The sequence below is a fragment of the Equus caballus genome, chromosome 4, assembly GCF_041296265.1.
Source record: "Equus caballus isolate H_3958 breed thoroughbred chromosome 4, TB-T2T, whole genome shotgun sequence".
Lineage (NCBI taxonomy): Eukaryota > Metazoa > Chordata > Mammalia > Perissodactyla > Equidae > Equus > Equus caballus.
The window spans coordinates 13,018,818-13,037,696 of NC_091687.1; the positions used below are offsets into that span (position 1 = coordinate 13,018,818).

The window sequence follows — 18,879 nt, forward strand, 5'->3', positions numbered from 1 at the left end:
TATTCTTTTATTCTGTTACATTAATATTGTTTGTCATCTTTGTATTTTCATTCTAACAATCTTTAATATTTACGACCTGTCGTGGTCTTAAAATATTTCCACCAATGTTTGATACTCTCCCTTCAAGAGCGGGAGAGGTGAATTCCCCTCTTCACTTAAAGATGGGCTCGTGCTGACAAGTAGATTGTGGCAGAAATGAAGGAGTGTGACTTCTGATGATAGATCATAAAATGCATTTCATCTTTCATCTTGCTTTCTCTCTTGGATCGCTCACTCTGGGGGAAGCCAGCTGCCATATTGGAGGGTCCCACACAAGGAACTGAGGTCTCCTGACAACAGCTGTCTGAGTGAGCTTGAAAGCAGATCCCTTGGCCACATTCAATTCTTCAGATGACTGCACCTGGAAGACGTCTTGACTGCAACCTTATGAGAAACCCTGGGCCAGAATCACCCAGCTAAGCCACACTCAAATTCACAATCCAGGGCTGGCTCAGTGGTGCAGCGGTTAAGTTCGCACGTTCCGCTTCAGCAGCCCGGGGTTCACCCGTTCGGATCCCGGGTACGGACATGACACCGCTTGGCAAGCCATGCTGTGGCAGGCATCCCATATATAAAATAGAGGAAGATGGGTACAGATGTTAGCTCAGGGCCAGCCTTCCTCAGCAAAAAGAGGAGGATTGGCAGCAGATGTTAGCTCAGGGCTAATCTTCCTCAAAAAAAAAAAAAAAAGATTCACAATCCACAGAAACTGTGAGATAATGTTTGATGTTCTAAGCCACTTACATTTAGGGAAATTTCTTACACAGCATGTGTAAGAAATAGCTCACACACCATGAAAACAACATAGATATGGTCCATTTGGCCTTTTTTCAAGAAGTACTTCAATTCAAGAGACATTGGTATTAAACATGTTTGACTGAGAGAGAGGGTGGCAATTCCTCTCAGATTGAAATGAAGGTCACCCCAGAAACAGAGATTATGCAAAAAGCACCACAAGAACACTTAACACTTACAAAAGATATATTTTGTCTATTAAGCCCTAAAATCTTTCCTAAAGTCATTTGCAAGTTAAAATACAACAGCTTAACTGCCAATGTTTTATAATTTATCTCTTTTCCATTCTTTTTTGTTTTCTTTTTTTTTCTTTTCTCCATTCACCTACCTAATTGCCCAACGTCATTGATCAATTAATTTATAAATCGTTGATTCATAAATAATACATTTTCTTGGAGGAATTCCAAGATGGCGCCGTGAGTAGTCCTCTTTGTCTCTCGCCCTTCGAGTCTACAATTATTTGGACACTTATCGCTTGACAAAGGACATCCAGACAGCATCTCAGGACGTCTGAGACACCCACGCGACTATACATCGGAAGGCGGACGGACTTTCCTCCGGGAGGATGTGGAAATAGGTGAAAACTCTCCGACCCCGACGGGCAGCCTAGTACCCGCAAGCGGCTTTCTTCCAACGGACGCCCCCAGAGGATCCACACACATCTAGGGCAGGAGCGAGAACACAACAGAGGAGCGACGGTGGAAACAGGTGACCAGAACCCTACTTAAACCCCCCGCAATTACTCCTAAACGCAGAGGGAAACTTTGGAGTTGCACACCTGAGCCCGCGGGGAGAGTCTCTCCCCGCCATTGGCGGGGAGACCCGGCCTGGTGCTCGGGGCGCCCGGAGGGTCCCAGAGAGAGACACGGAGGGCACGGAGGTCTCCCAGCTGCCGTTGCCCGCCCCGTGGGACTAGGGATTGCCGGAGATCTCGGAGAGGACCGGGGCGGGGGAACTTTCAAAGGCGGGTCCGGCGACCCGGTGGGGAAGCGCCGGAGCTCCGCCAGGCAGCAGACAAAACTCTCTGTCTGCCGGTAGCAGAGGGGCCACGCTGAGCACTCAGGGCTCCCGGCAGAGGCCTGGAGAGAAGCCCAGAGGGCGGGGCGACCCCCAGCTGCCGTTGCCCGCCCCGGGGGACTAGGGATTGCCGGAGATCTCGGAGAGGACCGGGGCGGGGGAACTTTCAAAGGCCGGATCGGCGACCCGGAGGGGAAGCGCCGGAGCTCCGCCAGGCAGCAGACAAAACTCTCTGTCTGCCGGTAGCAGAGGGGCCACGCTGAGCACTCAGGGCTCCCGGCAGAGGCCCGGACAGAAGCCCAGAGGGCGGGGCGACCCCCAGCTGCCGTTGCCCACCCCGTGGGACTAGGGATTGCCGGAGATCTCGGAGAGGACCGGGGCGGGGGAACTTTCAAAGGCCGGATCGGCGACCCGGAGGGGAAGTGCCGGAGCTCCCCCAGGCAGCAGACAAAACTCTCTGTCTGCCGGTAGCAGAGGGGCCACGCTGAGCACTCAGGGCTCCCGGCAGAGGCCCGGAGAGAAGCCCAGAGGGCGGGGCGACCCCCAGCTGCCGTTGCCCGCCCCATGGGACTAGGGATTGCCGGAGATCTCGGAGAGGACCGGGGCGGGGGAACTTTCAAAGGTGGGTCTGGCGACCCGGTGGAGAAGCGCCGAAGCTCCGCCCGGGCAGCAGACAAAACTCTCTGTCTGCCATTAGCAGAGGGGCCACGCCCAGCATTCAGGGCTCCCGGCAGAGGCTCGGACAGAAGCCCAGAGGGCGGGGCGTCCCCCAGCTGCCGTTGCCCGCCCCGTGGGACTAGGGATTGCCGGAGATCTCGGAGAGGACCGGGGCGGGGGAACTTTCAAAGGCGGGTCCGGCGACCCGGAGGGGAAGCGCCGGAGCTCCGCCAGGCAGCAGACAAAACTCTCTGTCTGCCGGTAGCAGAGGGGCCACGCTGAGCATTCAGAGCTCCCGGCAGAGGCCCGGAGAGAAGCCCAGAGGGCGGGGCGACCCCCAGCTGCCGTTGCCCACCCGGTGAGGCTAGGGATTGCTGGAGATCTCGGAGAGGACTGGGGCTGGAGAGAGTTCCAGAGACCCAGCTTAGTAGCCTAGGGGGAAACCCTACAGGCTCACAGAAGCCTTAGGGAAAGCCTCTGCACAGCACCAGTAGAAGGCACCCAGCCGCCAGCCACAAGGCTGGAAGACCCCAGGGCAAAAGCAGCATAGCTAGGTGTACTAACCACAGACTGTAGAAGATGCCAATAGCTCTCCTGCGACCCATAGAGGACAAGTGAGATTTGGTGGGTGCCGACAGCAACCGAGCGACAAATAAAAGTGATCCCACCCCTGGCCGCTGGAAAAGCCCATAACACCGTTGCAGACCCCAAGGAGAGAGCGCATCTAGGTGGGCAACAACAGTAGGCACCTGCAGCCTGAAGCCCCCCGTGACGGCCCCCACGGCAGAGGAGGGAATCCAAAGGGCCACTGTGGCTACGAAGAGGGGCCCAGGCCCAGTTAGCAACTACGGACAGGGTTCCGGGTTGGTGAAGTATAAACAGCTGCTCCCCCCACCGCAGCAGCTGAAACAAGTGAAAGGAGCAACTAAACTCTATCTCCATGCGGAGGCACAAATCAACATCATCAAGCAATATGAAAAAATACATTAAATCTCCAGAACAGAAAGAAAGTAACAAATACACAGAAAACAATCCCAAAGAAAATGAGATATATAACCTAAATGATGATGACTTCAAAACAGCCATCATTAAAATACTCACTGAGTTAAGAGAGAATTCTGACCGACAACTCAACGAGTTCAGGAGCTATGTCACAAAAGAGTTTGATACGATAAAGAAGAACCAAACAGAAATACTGGAAATGAAGAACACAATAGAGGAGATTAAGAAAAATCTAGATGCTCTGAACAGTAGGGCCGATAATATGGAGGAAAGAATTAGCAATTTGGAAGATGGTAATATAGAATTGTTGCAGGCAGAGGAGGAGAGAGAAGCAAGACTTAAAAGAAATGAAGAAACTCTCCGAGAATTATCAGACACAATTAGGAGATGCAACGTAAGGATTATAGGTATACCAGAGGGAGAAGAGAAGGAGAAAGGGGCAGAAAACCTATTCAAAGAAATAATGGCTGAGAACTTCCCAAATCTGGTGAGGGAGATGGATCTTCAGGTGACAGAAGCCAATAGATCTCCAAACTTTATCAATGCAAGAAGACCAACTCCACGGCATATAGTAGTGAAGCTAGCAAAAGTCAACGACAAGGAGAAAATATTAAGGACAGCCAGGCAAAAGAAACTAACCTACAAAGGAACCCCCATCAGGCTATCAGCAGATTTCTCAGCAGAAACTTTACAGGCTAGAAGAGAGTGGAATGATATATTCAAAAATCTGAAGGACAAAAACCTACAGCCGAGAATTCTCTACCCAGCGAAAATATCCTTCAAATACGATGGAGAAATAAAAACTTTCCCAGATAAACAAAAATTAAGGGAGTTCATTGCCACAAAACCTCCTCTTCAGGAAATCCTCAGGAAAACCCTCATTCCTGAAAAATCCAAAAAAGGAAAGGGGCTACAAAACCAAGAGCAGAGGAGATAAGTAGAAGGACAACAACAGAGAGTAGCAGCTCTACATCAGAACAGATTAAACCATGGGACGAGAAACAAAGGAAACTGAAGAAAACCGGAAAACAAGACACAAAATGGTAGTGGTAGGCCCCCACGTCTCAATAATCACTCTAAATGTAAACGGATTGAACTCCCCAATCAAAAGACACAGAGTGGCAGGATGGATCAAAGAACAAGATCCAACAATATGCTGCCTCCAGGAAACACACCTCAGCCCCAAAGACAAACACAGACTCAGAGTGAAGGGATGGAGAACAATACTCCAAGCTAATAATGAACAAAAGAAAGCAGGTGTCGCTATACTAATATCAGACAAGGTAGATTTCAAAGCAAAACAGATAAAGAAAGACAAAGAGGGACAGTATATAATGATAAAAGGGACTCTCCACCAAGAAGACATAACACTTATAAATATATACGCACCCAACACAGGAGCACCAAAATTTGTAAAGCAACTCTTAATAGAACTAAAAGAAGACATCAACAACAATACAATAATAGTAGGGGACCTCAACACACCATTAACACCAATGGACAGAACATCCAGACAGAAAATCAACAAGGAAATAATAGAATTAAATGAAAAATTAGACCAGATGGACTTAATAGATATATATAGAACACTTCATCCAAAAACAGCAGGTTACACATTCTTCTCAAGTGCACATGGAACATTCTCAAGGATTGACCATATTTTGGGAACCAAAGCAAACATCAATAAATACAAGAGAGTTGAAATAATATCAAGCATCTTTTCTGATCATAACGCTATTAAACTAGAAATCAACTACAAGAAAAAAGCAGAGAAAGGTGCAAAAATGTGGAGACTAAACAACACGCTTCTCAACAAACAATGGATCATTGAAGAAATTAAAGAAGAAATCAAATATTATCTGGAGACAAATGAAAATGAGAACACGACATACCAAATCATTTGGGATGCTGCAAAAGCAGTCCTAAGAGGGAAATTCATCGCAATACAGGCTCACCTCACTAAACAAGAAAAAGCTCACGTAAGCAACCTCAAACGACACCTAACAGAACTAGAAAAAGAAGAACAAACAAGGCCCAGAGTCAGTAGAAGGAGGGAAATAATAAAAATAAGAGCAGAAATAAACGATATTGAAACAAAAAAGACAATAGAAAGGATCAATGAAACAAAGAGTTGGTTCTTCGAAAGAATTAACAAAATTGACAAACCCCTAGCCAGACTCACCAAGAAAAGAAGAGAGAAATCGCAAATTAATAAAATCAGGAATGACAGAGGAGAAATCACAACAGATACCAATGAAATACAAGAGATCATAAGAGAATACTATGAAAAACTATATGCCAACAAATTGAACAACCTGGAAGAAATGGACAAATTCCTAGACTCCTACAATCTCCCCAAACTGAATCAGGAAGAAATGGAGAATCTGAATAGACCAATCACAAGTAAGGAAATAGAAACGGTAATCAAAAACCTCCCCAAAAACAAGAGTCCAGGACCAGACGGCTTCTCTGGAGAATTCTACCAAACATTCAAAGAAGACTTAATACCTATTCTCCTCAAACTGTTCCAGAAAATTGAGAAAGATGGAGAACTCCCTAACACATTCTATGAAGCCAACATCACTCTGATCCCCAAACCTGACAAGGACAACACAAAGAAGGAGAACTACAGGCCGATATCACTGATGAACATAGATGCAAAAATCCTCAACAAAATTTTGGCAAACCGATTACAGCAATACATCAAAAAGATTATACACCATGATCAAGTGGGATTTATACCAGGGACACAGGGATGGTTCAACATCCGCAAGTCAATCAACGTGATACACTACATTAACAAAATGAAAACCAAAAACCACATGATCATCTCAATAGATGCAGAGAAAGCATTCGACAAGATCCAACACCCATTTATGATAAAAACCCTCAGTAAAATGGGTATAGATGGAAAGTACCTCAACATAATAAAGGCCATATATGATAGACCCACAGCCAACATCGTACTCAATGGACAAAAGCTGAAAGCCATCCCTCTGAGGACAGGAACAAGACAAGGGTGCCCACTTTCACCACTCCTATTCAACATAGTTCTGGAGGTGCTGGCCAGAGCAATTCGGCAGGAAAAAGAAATAAAAGGAATCCAAATAGGTAACGAAGAAGTAAAACTCTCGTTGTTTGCAGACGACATGATCTTATACATAGAAAACCCCAAAGAATCCACAGAAAAACTATTAGAAATAATCAACAACTACAGCAAAGTAGCAGGGTATAAAATTAACGTGCATAAATCAGTAGCATTTCTATACACTAACAATAAACTAACAGAAAAAGAACTCAAGCACTCTATCCCATTCACAATCGCAACGAAAAGAATAAAATACCTTGGGATAAACTTAACCAAGGAAGTGAAGGATCTATACAATGAAAACTACAAGACTCTCTTGAAAGAAATAGGCGATGACATAAAGAGATGGAAAGACATCCCTTGCACATGGATTGGAAGAATAAACATAGTTAAAATGTCCATACTACCTAAAGCAATATACAGATTCAATGCTATCCCAATCAGAATCCCAAGAACATTCTTCACAGAAATTGAACAAACAATCCTAAAATTCATATGGGGCAACAAAAGACCGCGAATTGCTAAAGCAATCCTGAGCAAGAAAAACAAAGCCGGCGGAATCACAATCCCCGATTTCAAAACATACTACAAAGCTACAGTGATCAAAACAGCATGGTACTGATACAAAAACAGGTCCACAGATCAATGGAACAGAATTGAAAGCCCAGAGATAAAACCACACATCTATGGACAGCTAATCTTCGACAAAGGAGCAGAGGGCCTACAATGGAGAAAAGAAAGTCTCTTCAACAAATGGTGCTGGGAAAACTGGACAGCCACATGCAAAAGATTGAAAATTGACCATTCTTTTTCACCACACACCAAAATAAACTCAAAATGGATCAAAGACCTAAAGATTAGGCCTGAGACAATAAGTCTTTTGGAAGAGAATATAGGCAGTACACTCTTTGACATCAGTTTCAAAAGAATCTTTTCGGACACTGCAACTCCTCAGTTGAGGGAAACAATAGAAAGAATAAACAAATGGGACTTCATCAGACTAAAGAGCTTCTTCAAGGCAAGGGAAAACAGGATTGAAACAAAAAAACAGCTCACTAATTGGGAAAAAATATTTACAAGCCACTTATCCGACAAAGGGTTAATCTCCATAATATACAAAGAACTCACACTGCTTAACAACAAAAAAACAAACAACCCGATCAAAAAATGGGCAGAGGACATGAACAGACATTTCTCAAAAGAAGATATGAATATGGCCAATAGACACATGAAAAGATGTTCATCATCGCTAATCATCAGGGAAATGCAAATCAAAACTACACTAAGATATCACCTTACCCCCGTTAGATTGGCAAAAACATCCAAAACCAAGAACGACAAATGTTGGAGAGGTTGTGGAGAAAGAGGAACCCTCATACACTGTTGGTGGGAATGCAAACTGGTACAGCCACTATGGAAAACAGTATGGAGATTTCTCAAAAAGTTAAAAATAGAAATACCCTATGACCCAGCCATCCCATTACTGGGTATCTATCCTAAGAACCTGATATCAGATATCTCAAGAGTCCGTTGCACCCCTATGTTCATTGCAGCATTATTTACAATAGCCAAGACGTGGAACCAGCCTACATGCCCAGAAACTAATGATTGGATAAAGAAGATGTGGTATATATACACAATGGAATACTACTCAGCCATAAAAAAAGACGAAATTGGCCCATTCACAACAATGTGGATGGACCTCGAGGGTATTATGTTAAGCGAAATAAGTCAGTCAGAGAAAGACGAACTCTATATGACTCCACTCATAGGTGGAAATTAGTATATTGAGAAGGAGATCTGATTGGTGGTTACCAGGGAAAAGGGGGGGTGGGGGAGGGTACGGAGGGGGAAGTGGTGTACCCACAACATGACTAACAAAAATGTACAACTGAAATCTCACAAGGTTGTAATCTATCATAACATTAATAAAAAAAAAAAAATAATACATTTTCTTAATTGCCTAAAATTCCAAATCTCGCTAATATTCCAAATATCTACATGGTCTTTTCAGGCTTTAAAAAAAAGACCAAAGGATAGACAGCTAGGAGAGGATGGAAGAGGAGCAGAGAAAGGTATAGAGAGATGACAGTAAAGGGAGATAGAGAAAAACTGGCCACATTCACGTGTGAGACGTGCCAGCTGGTTGTGACAACTGCTCTCCACGGAGACTGTCTGCAAACCATGTTTAACACAAATGCCTGTGACTCATAGTACCTTTCACTGTGATCTCTTCCATACCTCAAAGGCTGTTTGACTTGTCCTTTCCTATCATCGATTCATACGCTATGATTCATTGTCATCTACCATTCATTGCAACTACTTTGGAATGACTGTTTTTCCTACAAGTCTCTTTCCCATAAACTCAAACATTTTTATCCTGTTTCCCCAGATGTGTTAGTGTGTATTTTCCCAAATTTGATCCAGTTGTTGTATTTTTCCCTCCATTTCTTCCCACAGACTAAGGATTACAAAGCCTTCCTATGTAAGACTTGCTAGTCATGTCTTTGATAAGCCATAGACTAACGGCATTAGTCAGGAAGCATTAAGTTTCAAGTCGTAGAAATCTAACTCCAACTCAATCAAGCCCAAAAAGTACTTTATTTGCTTTATTATCACATACCAAGGAAGGACAGGGGGATATCTGGAGACAGTGGAACAGGAATCTTGACACAGCCGCTCCTCTGCCCCTCTCTGGTTAGGCCTCTTTGCCATGCGAGGAACACAAAGAAAGTGGTGCTGTTGTCGTATACTCACAGGTTGGCCAGCAGAGAGGAAAAGGATCTTCAACCTGCAACCAGAGTGGAAAATTCTAGAGATGGGTTTCCATTGGCTTACCTTGGGTTGCACGCCCACTCTGGACATGAGGAGATGGGGCCCTGGGGTGGGAATGAAAGATTGTTAGCTAGAAACTCATAAATGGAAGATGAGAGGAGAATGCTATCAGATAAAGAGAGGAGAGACATATATAGCTATATCTTTAACACATTCTGGAAGGATTCTGGTCAACACTTCTCTTAAAAGATTCCTTGGGGCCCGCCCAGTGGTGTGGTGAAGTTTGCGCATTCTGCTTCAGCAGCCTGGGGTTTGCAAGCCCAGAGCCCTGGCGGAAACCCATATACCTCTCATCCAGCCATGCTGTGGCAGTGTCCCACACACAAAATAGAGGAAGATTGGCATGGGTGTTGGCTCAGCAACAATCTTCCTCAAGCAAAAAGAGGAGGATTGACAATGGATGTTAGTTCAGGGTCAATCTTCCTCATAAAAAAAAAAAAAAAGATTCCTTAATCATCTAGGACCATGAACTCCAGGGTATTTTCTCAAGCCATAAAAATGGCATTATTCCACCAAGAGGCCTTGCCTTATAATCCTGTTAATATATTTGCAAAAAGAGAGGCCCCAATACTTTGAGTCATCTAACACATTACTAGTGGAGAAGAAACTAGAAATGATAAGCCCTAGAAATTAGGCAGGAGAGTCAAGGCTGTCATGCAGTGTGCCTTTTACTACCCCAAACCAAGAGATACTCAAATACAAGAGGGAGGGAGGGGGAGAGAAAGAAGAAAGAAACTCTCGGAATTATCTTGGTATGAATTCCTTTTGACCAGAAAATAAGCAATCATCCATGCAAGGGCTGAGATTAACTACATATTTTTTAAATGTTCAAACCAGAATTTTCTTACTAATTTAGAAGTAATTTAAAAATCAACATGTAAGTATTAAGTTAGCAAAATGACCACTTATATTACTTAACCTGGCTCTCCCAGCGTACAAAAGCACTGGTGAGCGTTATTTATATATTCTGCCACGTCCACTGTTGAAGTAGATGGTGGATAGAAATAGCACTGGGTTGAAACTCAAAAACTTAAGGTTGAAATGCAAGTCTATCATGGACTAACTATATAATCTCTCAGTCATTGCATCAGTTTAAGTCTCAATTTTTTAATCTATGAAGAATGTTTGGCTCCATCCTTGTAGAGCTAGCTTCTTATCATTTAAGTTTCAGGCTAAAACATCCCTGCTCTGAGATGCTTTCCTTGACCTTGACCGTGACCTTCCAAGATCTCTATCTCACAGCCACCTATTTGAATTCTCTGAATAGTTCTTAAGACTTTCATTTTTTTCCTTTATTTAATTGCTCATTATCTCGCCATTCTTTTATTGCCTGCCACCCCTCGTGGAACACGAGCTTCACAAGGGCAAAGAACTTATCTACCTTGTTTGCTAGTGTATTGCCAGTGCCTGGCACAAAATAGGCACCTAATACACAGTTGATGGACAAAGGAATCAATATGAAAGGGACTCCTATTGGCAGCCCTGCCAGCTTTCAAGGGCTCTTGTGAGGATCAGAAAGAGGAAATGGATGCGACCATGGTTTTTGCGCGATAGAACACTCTGCAAATGGAAGATTTTATTACTCTAGTTTTCTTTTCCACACATCTCTACTATAACTAGATGAATTATTTTCTTATCTACTAATTTATACATATGGAAAATAAGACAGCTGTCCAATTTTCTGAGGCAATTTCACTTAGAAAAAAAATACGGCCATTCCCGCAATGATGAGAGTACATTCTGACAAATGCATCATTAGGAGATTTCATCACTTTATGAACATCAGCACGTACTCACACAAGCCTAGATGGTATAGCCTACTGCACGCCTAGGCTATACGGTGTAGCCTATTGCTCCTGGGCTACAAACCTGTACAGCATGCTACTGTACTGAATACTGTAGGCAACTGTAACACACTGGTAAGTATTTGGGAATCTATCAAAACATAGAAAAGTTATGGTAAAAATATGGTGTAAAAGATAAGAAGTGGTGCTCCTGCATAGGGCGCTTATGTGAACGGAGCTTGCAGGACTCGACGTTGCTCTGGGTGAGTCAGTGAGTGAGTGATGAGTGAGTGTGAAGCCCAAGGGCATTACTGGACACTACTGTAGACGTTACAAACACTGTACACTTAGGTTACACTACATTTAGAAAAAAAACTTTTCATTCTTCAACTATAAATTAACCTTAGCTTACCGTAACATTTTACTTTATAAACTTTTTGATTTTTTTAAACTTTTGACTTTTTTGTAATAACAGCTTACAATATAAATTGTACAGCTGCACGAAAATATTTCCTTTCTTTACACGTTTATTCTATGAGCTTTTTCCTATTTTTAAAATTTTTCGTTCTTTTTACTTTTTCCGCTTTTTAGGTAAAAACTAAGACACAAACACACATGCTAGCCTAGGCCTACACAGGGTCAGGATCACCAATATCAGTGTCTTCCACCTCCACATCTTGTCCCACTGGAAGGTCTTCAGAAGCAATAACACACAGAGTTGTCATCTCCTATGACAACAGTGCCTTCTTCTGGAATACCTCCTGAAGGGCCTGCCCGAGGCTCCTCTTGAGGAGGTGTCACTCTTTTCAGAAATATGTCCCTGGTGGTTTGCGTGGTTTGTTTCTTTTTTCGTCATAGATTTGCTCGTAAGCGGATAACGCACCATGAACATTCCTCTATCGATGAAAATCTTTCGGTGTTGGGATCCATGTTTTCAAACTTTTTAAGAAGCCTGTTGAAGTCAGTAAGAGCTTCAGCTAAACCCTTCAATATGAATTTTCTTGGGGTTCTTCTTTTTCTTCTCCTGCAGTTTTCTTTTCTCTTGCCTCTTCTTCAGCTATGTGACGTAGTTAAGACTGTTACCGTGTCATTAGGCAATAGGAATTTTTCAGTTCCGTTATAATCTTGGGACCACCGTCATATATGTAGTCTATCATTGACCACAACATCATTATGTGGTGCATGACTGTAAAAGAAAACAAAATGAAATTCACAAATACAATTATGGCAGAGTCTGTGCCTTTGTGAATTAAGGTTTCTTAGCAAGAGTTAGTTGAGATATCTCTATTTGTCTCAGTAGTCAATGGAACTTCAGGAATTGAATGTTTTCCCACAGCATTCCATAAGAGGTCACCACGAAAAGAGGAGCAAAGAATAGCGTGCCGGTATGTGTGCATGTAGATCCTTAAAGTTTTCTCTCACGTCCTGACTGTCTTACTCAATGGACTGAGTAAGTAGGTGGTCAGACCTAATCTGATGATGCAATTCTGGCCTCTGTGGTCTTTTTCAAAGTTGGCTATACAAAGTCCTACCTCTTTCTTAAGGCTTCATGATTTATCAGCCATGGAATAAATAGCAGGCTGGAGCCTTGCTCAACATGTTGGTGCCTTTGCCTGAATTCTTTAGCTGTTGAATCACTTGCTTTTCCTACTGGAAGTTGATGACTTGGATCACTTTGAGATGTCAGTGCGGAATCTTGTAAATCCACACAGCTTCCTGAATATAATGAAAACATAGCAGTTAAGACTATGAGCTTTGGAGTCAGCCAGACCTGCGTCAGAAACTCAGCTCCTTCACCTATGAGCTCTGTAACTCTGGCCAAGCTCTTTACTTCTCTGAGTCTCAGCTTCTTCAGCTTTAAATGGAGTGATAATGTTAACTAACTTATAGAATTCTTGTTAGGATTCATGAAGGAAATGCATACAAAGCCCTTCCCACAGTGCCTAGAACATCATATGTGCTTAATTATTGTTAACTGTTATATCACAAATAAAGAAATATAGAACTATCTATGCTATAATTATAGGCTAAGAGAAAAAAATAGACTCCTATAAAGTATACCCTTTAGTATCCAGAATGCATGTTGGAATGACAGTTGCTACTTGAATGAAAGGTAGTTTTTTAAAAATCCTTTTCTTGTTGAGTATTGTTCTCAAGAGTATGGGTTTAATGCTCTGGTGAGTGAACAATAATTAGATATATAATTTTTAATTCTATTATATGCGTAATAATCATAACATATATTTTTTAATTTATAAAGTGATCATGGCCACTTTATAAAGGACACTGAAATCAGGAATGAGTCCTTAGTTCTCCATCTGTCCTCGGATAAGTCATGTAGTGTTCACAAGCCTCATTTTACTCTTTGCGATATGCAGAGATAAGATTAGGTCATCAATTCCCAGAAGGAATTCTCCAGAACATTAGTTCTGCTGGATGATGCGTAGTGTTTAATGGGCAAATTATGTTTGGAAAACCTCAGAGAACAGGTGTTTTTACCACAGGATTTCCCAGATGCTTTAGGCTCTAATTTCCCCAGGGGGGTGTAGTTTTCTATATTTCCCAAACATGATTGATTAGAGATTATTTTTCTATTGTTGAGCATATTGTGAGACAAGAATTCTGAGAAACATTTTATGAAATGCAAGCCTAGATAATGCCCAACATCCCTTCCAGCTCTAAATTCTAAAGCTCTGATTCACTTTTTCCTTCTCCTGGCCTAGCCTGGACTTTGCCAGAACCGTGCTACTGGCCTTCTCCTCCTTGCCCTGTCACCAAGACTCAAGCTGCTAGACATTGCTATGATCATCCCGCACTTTCCACCCCACTTCATAGGATAGAAACTTGTATGGCTCGTCGTCAGCACATCAATCAGCGCGTGGCGATCACTGCATCAGTCAACATGCTGACGGCAGGTGCGGAGAGATGAGACCACTGCCTGCAGTGGAAGAGCGGAAATGGTGGGCTCAGGGCCCCCCTGAGGACTCTCTCTTACCACGTGTCTGCGGGGATGGATTCCCAGGTAACACTGCGCTCTTTCCTTGAGGACTCTGGGTGCAGTCAGAAAGGAAGGAACTGAGCCATGTTATTCACCTCGATGGGCGCTTCCCTACTTTTGTCACATCATGGCCCATTTAGAAAATGATCCTCTTTCTGTGGGATGCTGAGGATGGTTGCAGCCTGGACTGAGAGATCGGATTAAATAGAACACAAAGAAGGCTGTTTAATGTTCAATGTTTAAGCTGAGGGAGAACTTAACCAAAGTATTTCAGTGTAATGGGGCTGTAGCTTCAGGAATCTGGGAGTCAGAGATTTTTTCTAAGATGGGAGATAGTAAAGGATATTTGTTTGATGCTAGGAGTGACCCCTGACGATAGCAGAGAGAGAGGGGACAACCCGATGGGCAGAGTCACTGAGATGCTGAGAGGAGTCCAGCCTCAGGGCAGCAGTGGACTCTGCCTTGGAGGAGGGTCATGCCTGCACCCAAACACGAGGCAGAAGGAGAAGATGGGTCCAGAGGCAGGTGGGTTTGTGTTTGGGTGACAGAAAAACAAGGGGTGTTCCCATTGCTGTTGGCTGGCTTCAGTTTTCTCAATGAAGTACAATGAGTGGGCACGATCTGAGAGCACGGGTGAGAGCAGCAAGGTAAATGCTCAATGAATATCCACTATTGTCACCATCATTGTTTTCCTTATTGTCTGACTTTGTCCTTAGCTGTGCATGTGGTGGTACCCATTCCCAAACCTCTAACGAAACGGCCATCACGAACCTCCTGACCGCCGGCCTCATTCCCATCCTCCTCGCCCCTCTCCAGTATGGCTGACCAACCTCATGTAGAACTTTCCTCTTCGCTTTGGGTACTCACTTGTCCTGGTTTACCTCCTCCCCCTCAATTCCTTGTTGTCCCTCCTTCCTTTTCTAAGACAACATTCTTAGCCTTTACGAGTTCCTTTGGCTTCCCTTCCTTTCCCGTCTTTTCCTTCCCTTCTGCCCTTCTCTCTCTCTCTCCTCAAAAATTTGTATTTATTTCAGAGATATTTTTCACTTTTCCAGCTAGATTTCTCATCCTTGGGCAAATGCACTTATGCACTAATTTTTCCCCTAAATTCTAATAGAATCTCTGACAGCTAGTTGCTTTCTAGATGCCTACCCATCATCTCAAATTCAATGTGTTCTGAAACAAATGTATCACCTTTCTACCCAGACCAGCTTCCTTCTAAACTCTCCTCTTTGTCTTATCAAGCCGTAGCGCTCCCAGTCAACCAGCCTGGAATGCTTGAAGTCATTTTTTTAGTTTTCATCCTTGTCTCCCTCATTCAATCATCAATCTCGTTTAATCTTTTCCTTGAAAATAGTCCTAGAATTTATCTGGAAAAAAGTTCCTCTCTCATTACCTCTGTATTCATTTCCTATAGCTACTACAACAAATTTTCACAAACTTAGTGGCTTAAAACAACAAATGTACTGTCTTTGTGTTTTAGAGGTCAGAAGCCTGAAAATGAGCGTGTTAGAAAGGCTGCGTTCCTTCTGGAGGCTCTAGGCAGGGGTGTCCATTTCCTTGTCTTCCAGCATCTAGAGGCTACCTGTATTCTTTGGCTCATAACCTCTTCCTCCATCTTCAAACCCAGCAATAAAGTATCCAAAGCATCTTCAAATCTCTCCTCTCTCTCTCTCTCTCTCTCCCCTCTTCTTCCATCATTACATCTCTGACTCTGACCCTTCTGCCTTTCTCTTTCCTCTATAAGGACTTTGTGACTACATTGAGCCCACCTAGATAATCCAGGATAATGTCCTCATCTCAAAATCTTTAGTTTAATCACATCTGGAAAATCTCCTTTGCCGTGTAAGGTAACACATCCTCAGCTTCCGAGAATTAGGACAAGAACACTCTGGGGAGCCATTTTTCTGTCTACCGCAACCTCTGTTCTGGTTTAGACCTATATGAATTCCCGTATGTACCATAGCCATTTAACTAGTTGTCAATGATCTCACCCATTCAAATCTCTTTCATGCAGTCTTTAAGAAAAATGCTGTTGCCGCCAAATAAAATTCTGAATTTTTAATATGGGGTTCAAAGCTTTGATTGCCCTTAGCCTTTTCAACCTGGACTCCCATGGTTCCCCCATGCTCTCCAGTAAAACCAGTCTCTTCACAACTTGAGTCTCCCTAACCTCATGCCTTGTTTTATTCTCCACTTCCTCAGAGGACATTTATTCTCCATGTGAGTGTGGGCTAAGTGGGGTAAATGTTGAAGATATGCAAGACCGTGGGAGGTCCCAGGTCCCAGGTTCACATAACGTAGTGGCTTGTTGTCACTGATGTGTTGTATCAGGAAAAAAAGATGCAATTACTGCCTACTTAGAAAAGTCTCTTTGCTCATGCCCACGTCTCAAAATCCAACCGTTCCTTAAAAGTACAGTTGCAAGGTCCTCCTTGAAGAAGCTTTTTCATCCAGCCAGCCAGAATTATTTTTTTGTTTTCCAAATTCCTAGAGCGTTTTCTGTCTATACAGGAGTTTCCTCAACAAGCGAGGTGTCGGCATTTGGGGAGGGAAAAAATTTCCTTTTGCCCAACTGTCCCACACAGTGGAGACATTTAGCATCCCTAACCCCTGCCCACCCACCCTAGTAGCACCTGCCAGTCATTGTGGAAACCCAAATCACCCACATTTCCAAATGTCCTCTAAAAGCAAGGCTGCCTGCTGTTGGGAACCACTGTCTACATCATCCACTTATCTATCAGCACTCACAATCTTTGACCCCTACTACACTGTTAGTCCTGACCCTAAAGGGTGGGGTTACGTACTTTTGAGTATCCTAAACTATGACTCAAACAAAGCTTCCTCTACAACAGGAATCGAAAGCTGAATGAATTATAATATCCCAATATGTTGTAGTAGAAAAAGCGCTGGATTTACAGCACTAAGAAAGTTACTAGTCCTCTTTGAGTGGCTGATTCATCATCTGTAAAATGGGAGGATAATAGGACCACACCTGCCCAGAACCTTCCACAGTACCTAATCCAACCTGTATGCACGACACATTCTAGGGTGCTTCACTTCCTTCCCTCCTTCCCTTTTTCCTTTATGTCCTTTCACATCATATAAACAAATTTTCTTTTCTCACCATTAAACTGGAGAAGAGAGGCAAATGGACATGCAAGTCCTGTTCGTATATCATCCACAGGACCCAAATGATGGATTCTGAATAGTTTTTCCTTTGTACCAGGCATAGTATTTCAAGCTGATGCCTCAGGAGGATTTCTTTCTTCTAAACGAAATTAGTGACATCAATCGCCTCTTCAAAAAACTAAAATTTTTACTCTACTGAGTTAGGCAAATTAGAGCTTAAGGTTGTTAATAAACACTTAGTTCCCATGAAAGGAACATGTGTGTTATTTATATGAGTCACTGACACTATGGGGGAAACGAGCCAGAAAGGCAAGGAAAGCCACACTTCTATGACACATTCCAAGGGGTGGGAAACTCAGTAGGTTAGGATGAATGATGCCCATGACCGGAAATTGTCTGACAACATTCATCCCAGATGGGGACTTCTTTCTGGTACACTCAATAACCACATCTTCTGATCTTGATGTCATAGACAGTCAAGGAAAGTGCCCTGGGACACAGTTCCCATGATCTGAAATCTCAGATTTCTGAAACAGATGGATGAATGGGCAGGGCGCTGGGGGGATGACAGAGGATGGGCTGTGCAGTCATGCAAGTGTCAAGATGAGGTGGAGCTGACACCCCTATGCTTCTTTGTCTCAGGAAAAATTCTCTTGGGAGGCCATACTAGATTTTCTGATAGGACATTCAGCTGGGAAGAAACAATAGTCCCCTTAACCCTCCTAATAACCCAGACCGGAAATGATTACTACCTCCATATTACAGATGAGGACAATTATAGTTCAGAGAAGTTAAGTAACTTGCACAAGTTTATAAAGCTAAGATGTGGAGACTTGAAAGCCTTGAAGCCTTGCTTATTCTGTGTCATTCTCTTTCAACATTCTGTTCATGATGAAAATGGTCCCCAAAGCCGTCCTTGCCAAACTTACAAGTAGATTATAAATTAGAGCACAGAAATAACAATGAAGAACCAGCGTTTCTGCCATAAGTGGACTCTGCAAAGATATCTCCAGAATACAACCAGAGTTCCTCCAAGTTCTACCTTGATGCAAAATATGTTTTAGTTTGATTTGAAAATCTTATTGGAGGCACTTTGCTGCTAGAAATCAGTAAGCTGGTGTACTAAGGGCCAAAAAAATATTCTCTTACTTTTGGTCAACTTGAAGAAAATGTTGAAATGATAGTAGAAAATTGATGCCAGAACTTCTAACAAATTCCCCCAAGGGCATGTAATGCCTCTCTCTAATGGGATTTTTCACTTTATCAGGAGCCCTGGTCTCGGAGTTAGGCAAAGTAAATTCTAACCTCTGCAATGTCATTCCAGTTGATCTCTACGTTTCACTCCTTCCTTTAAATTAAACTCACTTTTTATTGAAACACACCCAATAATAGACCCATGAGTAGTAAACTCTCTCAGTCTTTGCCCCAAAATGTCTTTATTTCACCCTCACCATTAAATTCTAAGATAGTGTGTGGGATTTTAAAATGACAATCATTTTCCCCCCACATCTTGAAGATATTTTCTCATTAAT

The 18,879-nt window shown here is 43.0% G+C and overlaps 1 long non-coding RNA gene across 1 annotated transcript; it reads right to left on the reverse strand.

Moving 5' to 3' along the window:
- Window positions 1–9,180: 9,180 nt before the first annotated feature.
- On the reverse strand, window positions 9,181–16,772 carry LOC138923709 (uncharacterized). The gene is made up of 3 exons (XR_011437731.1): window positions 14,213–16,772; window positions 11,976–12,403; window positions 9,181–9,389 (listed from the first exon to the last, which is right to left on the reverse strand). It is a non-coding gene; the product is annotated as an uncharacterized lncRNA (long non-coding RNA).
- Window positions 16,773–18,879: the final 2,107 nt, after the last annotated feature.